This window comes from Zalophus californianus, chromosome 13 (genome assembly GCF_009762305.2).
Source record: "Zalophus californianus isolate mZalCal1 chromosome 13, mZalCal1.pri.v2, whole genome shotgun sequence".
NCBI classification, from domain to species: Eukaryota; Metazoa; Chordata; class Mammalia; order Carnivora; family Otariidae; genus Zalophus; species Zalophus californianus.
The window spans coordinates 57259097-57267337 of NC_045607.1; positions in this window are offsets into that span (position 1 = coordinate 57259097).

Sequence of the window (8241 nt, forward strand, 5' to 3'; positions counted from 1 at the left end):
AAGTAGTTTCACTGAGTTTTTTCAAATTATTACTAACTACATATGCCAAAATAATTGATGACAGCATCTACATTATAGGGTCTCCAGTGTTAATGAAATTAGCAACAAAGCATTCTTCTTCTTATTCTCTCTGCATTCTTCTTGTTATTTCTCTGAAAATTTTAATTTATCTTTTCTGGTACTTTTTCTGATGTTCTAAATAACACTAGTCTAATTTTTCTACCCAGAGTAACACTCTATACCCATTCACAGCATTAGCAGTGTGTTTATCACCATGTTTTTTTTTTCTTCTAAACTGTTCAGACCTACTTTTCAAACAACATTCTTGAAATTACCCTTTATACCAATGGTTGACACAAATTCTGCATGTCCAAATTAAAATTAAATTTCTTCTCCCCTCAAATTGATTTCTTCTTTATTTATTTAATTAATATATCACTGCCTTACAAGTAACTTAGACATAAAAAGCTGAATCACCCATAAACTACTCTATTGGAATACTTTTTCTCCTTCCCTTAACTAATCATCATTCTCTTAAGTTGTAAGACCCTGCTTTTCATTTTACTTCCTAGTTAAATCCTTCATTACTTGACTTATGAACTATAACAATAAATTCCTAAACTATTGTGTACAGAAAAAATAAACTAATAAGCTATTTTTTCCTTCAAAATTTTTTGATGATTCCCTATAAAAACACAGTAAATGCAAATTTCCTTATATACTATACAGAGCTACTAGCAATTCAATCACATACTAAACTTTCAAGTAACATTGACTATTCTCTCACTACTTGCTATTTTCTACTTTCAAAAATATTAATGTAGCTTCATATCTTTGAGTTTATTTATATATAATCTTACTGTTAATACTTTTTTGCAAAGATATATTCACCACTTAAAGTTCAGGCTAGATGCCATCTCTTCAATAAAATCTTCAAAATCTTTTATTGATAATGTGATATGTTCCTCTAAGGCAGCAAATTTTCATAATTTTATGTGGGTTTTAGTTTTGGAAATAAAATAAAGTTATCCATCACTAAGCAAACAGATAAAGTGTTGAGTATCATTTTTGGGAGCATAACTCTACAAAATTTTGATTGTGCAGTTTGTCCTGGCTGCATAACATGTTAGATGTAGGGACAGACAGTTCTTTTTTTTTAAGTGGTAAATAGAGTAAAAGTCATGAGAACCATATGAGAGAACTGAGACTAATTCTAACATACTTCTCTAGAATGAGAAAGAAAGAGGCAATGGGGGAAAAGAGCAATGTTCAAAGATATATTGACTGACATTTTCAAACTTTACAAAAGAAAAACAAGCAAAGGTTAATAGTAAAACTGCTGAAAATAGAAGACAAAAGGAAAATCTTAAAAGAAGAAAACAGAATTAAATAGCACATTAAAAGAATCATATACTACAATAAAGTGGATTTTATCCCTAGGGTGCAAAGTTTGTTAAACATATGCAAATCAATAAATGTGACACAATATAGACTGAAAGACAAAAATCATATGATCATCTCAATAGATGCAAAAGCATTTAAAAAAATGCAACAACCTTTCATGATAAAACCCTCAGTAATCTAGGTATACATTAGTATATAGGTATATTTAATATAATAAATACCACATATGACAAACATGCAGCTAACAGAATATTCAATGGCAAAATTTAAAAAGCTTTCCTCTAAGATCAGGAACCACAGTATGCCCACTATCACCATTCTTATTCAATATTGTACTGAAAGTCTTGGCTAGAGCAATAAAGCAACATATAGATATAAAAGGCATCCAAAATGGAAATAAAGACTTAAAATTGTCTATGTTTGCTGATTATGTACCTTATACATAAAAATTCCTAAAGATTTCACAAAATATTTGTTGGAACTAATCAATAAATTCAGTAATGTTGTAAGATATTAAATCAATATATAGAAATCAGTTGTTTCTCTACACTAACAACAAAATATGAGAAAAAGAAATAAAGCAACAATTTCATTCACAATAGCATCAAATCAATAAAATATTTAGCAATAAATTTAACTAAGGAAGTGAAAGATCTTGCAGTGAAAACTACAAGACTCTGATGAAGGAAATTGGAGAAGACACAAATGGAAAGATGTATTCATGCATTAGAATTAACATTGTTAAAATGTCCATATTACCCAAGGCAATTATAGGTTAAATGCAATTCTATGAAAATTCCAATGGCATTTTTCATAGAAATAGAAAAAATAAGTCCTAAAATTTGTATGGTTCCACAAAATATCCCAAATAGCCAAAGCAATCTTGACAAAGAAGTTTAAGCCTGGAGGCATCACACTTCATGATTTTAAGGTTTATTACAGGCAAAGTAATCAAAACAGTATGGTACTGGCATAAAAACAGATGCTTAGGCCAGTAGAATAGAATAGAGAGCCCAAAAATAAAGCCCCACATATACTGTAACCTAATATTTAACAAGGGAGCCAAGATGGGGAAATGATAGTCTTTTTAATACATGGTATTGGGAAAACCAGATAACCACATAAGAAAGTGAAATTGGACCTCTATTTCATACCACTCACAAAAATTGAGTCAAAGTGGAATAAAAACTTAAATGTAAGACCTGCTAAAACTCTTAGAAGGCAACATGGAAAAGTTTCCTTGACTGGATAATTTTTTTAGATATGACACCAAAACCAAAAATCAGTGAGACTAAATCAAACTAAAAAAACACAGCATAAAAGAAGCACAGCACAGAAAAAAAAAATCAGCAAAATATCAGCAATCAACAAAATGAAAGACAACTTATGGAATGGCAGAAAATATTTTCAAACTATCTATCTGATAAGAGATTAATATCAAAAACATATAAAGAATTCATACAACTCAATACCAAAAATACAACTAAAGAATGGGCAGAGGAACTGAATAGACATTTTTTTTTTCCTAAAGAAATATAAATGTCCAACAGCTACATGAAAAAATGTTCAACATCACTAATCATTAAGGAAATCAAATCAAGACCATAATGAGATAACACCCCACACCTGTTAGGATGGCTACCATCAAAAGATGAGATAAAGGTTGGTGAGGATGTGGAGAAAAGGGAGGTCTGTGCATTGTTGGTGGCAGTGTAAATTGTTAGAGCCATTATGGAAACAGAATGGAGATTCATCAAAAAAATTAAAAATAGAATTATGACGTGATTCAACAATCCCATATCTGGGTGTATGTCTGAAAGTAATGAAAACAGGATCTCAAAGAGATATCTGTACTCCCATGTATATTGCAGTATTATTCATAATAGCCAAGATAAAAGCAAGTTGTGTCCATCTACAAATGAATGGGTAAAGAAGATGTGATATATACCATACACACATCTCTCTCTCTCACACACACACACACACACACACACACACACGACTATTACTCAGCCATAAGAAAGAAGAAAATCCTGCTATTTGTAACAACATGAATGGCCCCTGAAGGTATTATGCTGAATGAAATAAGTCAGATAGAGAAGACAAATACTTCATGTGAAGTATTCATGTGTGGAATCTAAAAAAGTAGATCTTTGAGAACTGGGAATAAGGTGGTGGTTACCATGGGCTGGAGGTTGGGAGAAATGGGCAGATACTGGGCAGAGGGTAAAAACTTCCAGTTAGAACATTAATAAGTTCTAATGTACGTCATTGTGATTATAGATAATAATATTGTATTATATCCTTGAAAGTTGTTAAGAAAGTAGATTGTAAATGTTCTCAGCACAAAAATGTAGTGTTAACTATGTCATGTGATGGCAGTGTTAGCTAAAAGTTATGGTGGTAACCATTTCCAAATCAACATGTTGTACACCTTAAACTTATACAATGTTATATATCAATACATCAATTATATGTCAATAAAGCTGGGGAGAAAATATTAACTGTATATAATATCAGATATGTTGGCAAAGTTATATATTATAAATTTAAAACCTTGGCACAGGTTATAAAGTTTTACTTATTCTATTTCAAATCAAAATGACACTTTATTTAAAGAAAGAGCATTGAAAAAATTGTTTTCTCATATTTTATGCAGTAACAAAGGATAGAATATATAAAACTACAGAAGTTTAAATGACTGATTGAAATCCACTCACTGAAAACTGCCTAAAAGAGATAATTAGGCAACCAGTATGTGTTTAGAACAACACATATGAAAGTTGAACTTCATGTAATATTATAGAAAAGAGTAATCGTTCCCTGAGCTTCCTCGTTGGCTAGATTGTGGTCTTCACTGTGATCTGGGGACATTTTGGTTAGAAACATTTGGCAATTCATTTTTCAGTCATTTTGCACATGAAGCTAAATAAGTTGGGGGGGGTGCAGAGATGTTGCTAAGTAACGGCTTTCTCATTCATCAATACTTTATGACTATAAAGAAAAAATCTGCCAATTCTATCATTTAAAAAATCCTCATGAGACCTTCTCTTGTAACAATTTGACTTTTATTTGTTCTTCCCCCACATAAAAGAGCTAAAGCTAACAAAAGTACAAACTGTGATTCCTTATAAATAGAAATGACAGGTAAGATATTAGTTTCATTAGATATTTGAAATAAATGCTGCAGTGTGAAGTTATCAGTAATTATAATCTCTTTATTTCTAATACATATTTTTTAATAAGTAACCCATGATCCCTCTTTTTTGTGTTAATATAACAATGGTGACATTTCCTTATACTATAAATTTAAAGATTTTATATTTCTTTCTCCCCTCAAACCTATTCACATATATACAGAGACATACAGATACAGACATCACATATATCCATATGCTATACATAAACACATATCTTAATATTTGCATCCAATACATCACAAATATGTATACTATATACATCTTACCCTATAATAGGGAATAGACATTTTTTTAAATATAAAGAAGTAACAGAATTGTTTGCTTTTATTGTTGTCTATCTGAGCTTGCCATTAAACTCAGCAGCACCAGAAACTCAAAGATTATAGTCCACTTTCCCTCAAAGAGCATTTATAACCTCTGTGATTATTCCAAACACATCCTGGTGAACATTTATACTACTTATACAGTGTTAAGAGCCAGGATGTTAAATCCACAATTATCTGGGTTTCAATATTGGCTTCCCCCCTTACCTGTGAGAACTTAAGCAATTTATTTTTTTTGCCTCATTTTTCTCATCAGTAAAATAGAAATTACTGCTACACTTTCACACAAACTTAGAACATATTTATTAGATGTTCATCAAATGTTCATCTATTCTTCTGTGTACTCCTTTACTCTGTAGAACTTACAATCATATCCCATGCAATTAATTGTACATTTTTTAAGATTTTATTTACTTATTTGACAGAGAGAGAGCCAGAGAGCACAAGCTGGGGAAACCGTAGAGTGGGAGAAGCAGGGTCCCTGCTGAGCAGGGAGCCCGATGTGGGGCTTGATCCCATGACTCTGGGATCATGACCTGAGCTGAAAGCAGATGTTTAACAGACCTGAGCCACCCAGGAGCCCCTAATTGTACATTTTTAAACTACTGTCTCCTCACTAAGCAAGTTCCATGAAGACAGATACTTTTCTTTGTGTTGTTCATTGCTATGCCCTAGGATAGTGTTTGACTCACAATAGGTAATGAAAAGTTATTAATTGTATTAACTCTCTAGTTAAGCATTTTATTGATCTACTAATATTCACATTTATGGTCAGAATATAATACCCGTTTAATCTCACCTAAATGTGATTCAGTGTAATTCAAACATCTTGATTTTCTTGAGTTTCCTAATATTAGAAGTTTCCAAATGTACAAGGTTTAGATTGTTGTCAAATTCAGACAAACGTATATACAAATCATTTGCAACTTCTTAGCATATAAACTATGGGTGTAAAATTACATTATCAATAAATAGCTTTCCATATATCTAAATATGATACTATTTTTACTGATAATGAGCACGGTGGATTTTGCAATTCCTTGCACAGATTTCCCTTCAATAAGGGACTTGTGGCCACAGCTGTTGAAAGTACTGATGGCTCTCAGGGATCTTCAGAGATTGCCTCAACTTGGCTCAAGGTTGCACTGCTTGCTGGGCTGACCCACCTCTAATAGCTAAGTGAATGGGAAGTACAAAGTCCTGATCATAGTGATCGGATCATAAACTTAGGGCAACTCTGAAGAGACATTTTTATTCGAAGGTTCTCAGCAGGATTAGCAAGGCTGCTGTTGAACTTGTAGCACAGCTCATCTTTTGCCCAATTGTGTTTTCTTCCTCTCTATTCCATAGGTGTCAATCCCAAATACCCTCATTAATAAGCAACCTTCAGATCCATTCTAGTTTTAGAGTCACCTTCCTGGGTAACCAAGCATACAACACTAATTTAATAAAGCAGTTATTAGGATTGTGTTTTGGATCTGGATCACTCAGCTCTTGACTGTCATCGACCATCCCTGATGGTAGCTGAGCACACACAGTGCCTAGCATAAAGAGGCAAACCAATTGTTAAAACTAGCAGTTATGTTGAACTGGATTGACTTACAGTTGAATTAGATGACTTACAGATGAAAGAGAGAGCATTAACTAACGCATTTTAAAACTATGGGAAATAGTAATCATAAAGATAATGACTTCAGTGTCTATTTCTGTGTTCAGGAAATTCTGAAAAAGATTGAAAGAAGTTTGAGTGATTAATTTCCAATCATTGAGTTAGGAAAATATGGAAACCAGAGGGTCTCCTTGGTAAAACTTAGCAGGGAGTACAAGCATCTCTGCTATGGCAAGTTCAGGACCTTAGCAAAGAATGGAGCCTCATGGGATAGCCTGATTTGTGTTAACATTCCAAAAATGAGAATTGAAGATTTTCCTGAACCCTCTGAATCTTCAGAAATGATTCATCTCTTCCTATTACTGCTAAAACCATACCCCCTTGCTTGGAGATGATGCAGAAACTTCATCTTAATAAGACAGCATGTGCTGTTCTGAAGATTTTTTTCCCAAAGGGGAAACAATTCTGAGAAGGTCCACAGCAAGAGTCCCATTGGATTATAATCTTTAACTGCTGCTTTAGATAAATAACTGAGGATACTGTGCCAAGGGACTAGTGAGCAAAAAGGAATCCGTTTTGTGGAATTGGTAATTGACTACACTGCTGTTATCCAATGGGATGAGATACAAGTATTTTTAAACACATGTCAAAAAGGCCTTGCCCAACTATAACAATAAAGACAAGAATAGGAACTCTCACCAGAGAAGGACAAGAAAAACAGTGTTTAGACTCCATGGATCAAATGACAAGGTAAACTACCAAGACCAGTAGGGTGGCTAGACAAGGGTGAGAAGAATCTAAAATATATAATAGTGGTGAGAAGCAATGAAGATTAGCTGCATTCCAAGACCAGCTGCTACACTGGTCAATGCAGAATAATATTCCTTGAATCCTCCCCTTCTAAATCCACCCAAAAGTAGAGGTCAACTATAATCCTGAAGAAGTTGCTCCCAGAGTAAAGAAGTAGATCAGAGTGCTGCCCAGCATGACCCATGGTGGATACTGTAATGGGCTTTCTAGATCTCCCTTCAACAAACTTATTGCCCCTTTGCTGAGTGTGCTATCAGAAGACAATCTTCAACTCTAATCCTTTTCAGGGACTTCTTCAACATTAGAGAGCTGTCTGGCCATAGCTGTGCCCCTCCTGTGGCCCAATTTAATATTAATTGGTATTGGAATATAAAGTTTGTGCCATCCAGCCCAATATTAGAACAACTCTGAAGATATATTTAAGCTCAAGAACTTTGCATGGAGTTAGCTGAGCTGTTGTTTCTGCAAAATGGCTGACTTCTCTTTCTCCCTTCCCTCTGCTCAATCTTGCTTTTTTCCCTCACTTTTCTTATCAGATCTCGATTCCAAGAACATTTCTTAATAAACTTACTGCAACCAAACTCCATCTCAAAAATGCATTCTAGCCTCTCAATTCTAAGTTTCATCCAGGGCACCTAACCAATGGCAGCATTCTTAACTAGAAAGCTTTCTAGTTGTTTTTGGTAAACCTTGACTAATTCTTAGGATTTGTTATTATCCAGTCAACTTTTATTGTCTGGTTCTTTGTGCCTTGCTATGTTGTTTATTCATCACAGCATATTAGAATTTCTATGGAGAACCTATAGAGTTTCTATAGGTTTAACAAATAAACCTTTAAGAACTCTTCTGACTATATTTGATCACATGAGCATTATTTTGATCCAATACCCCATTA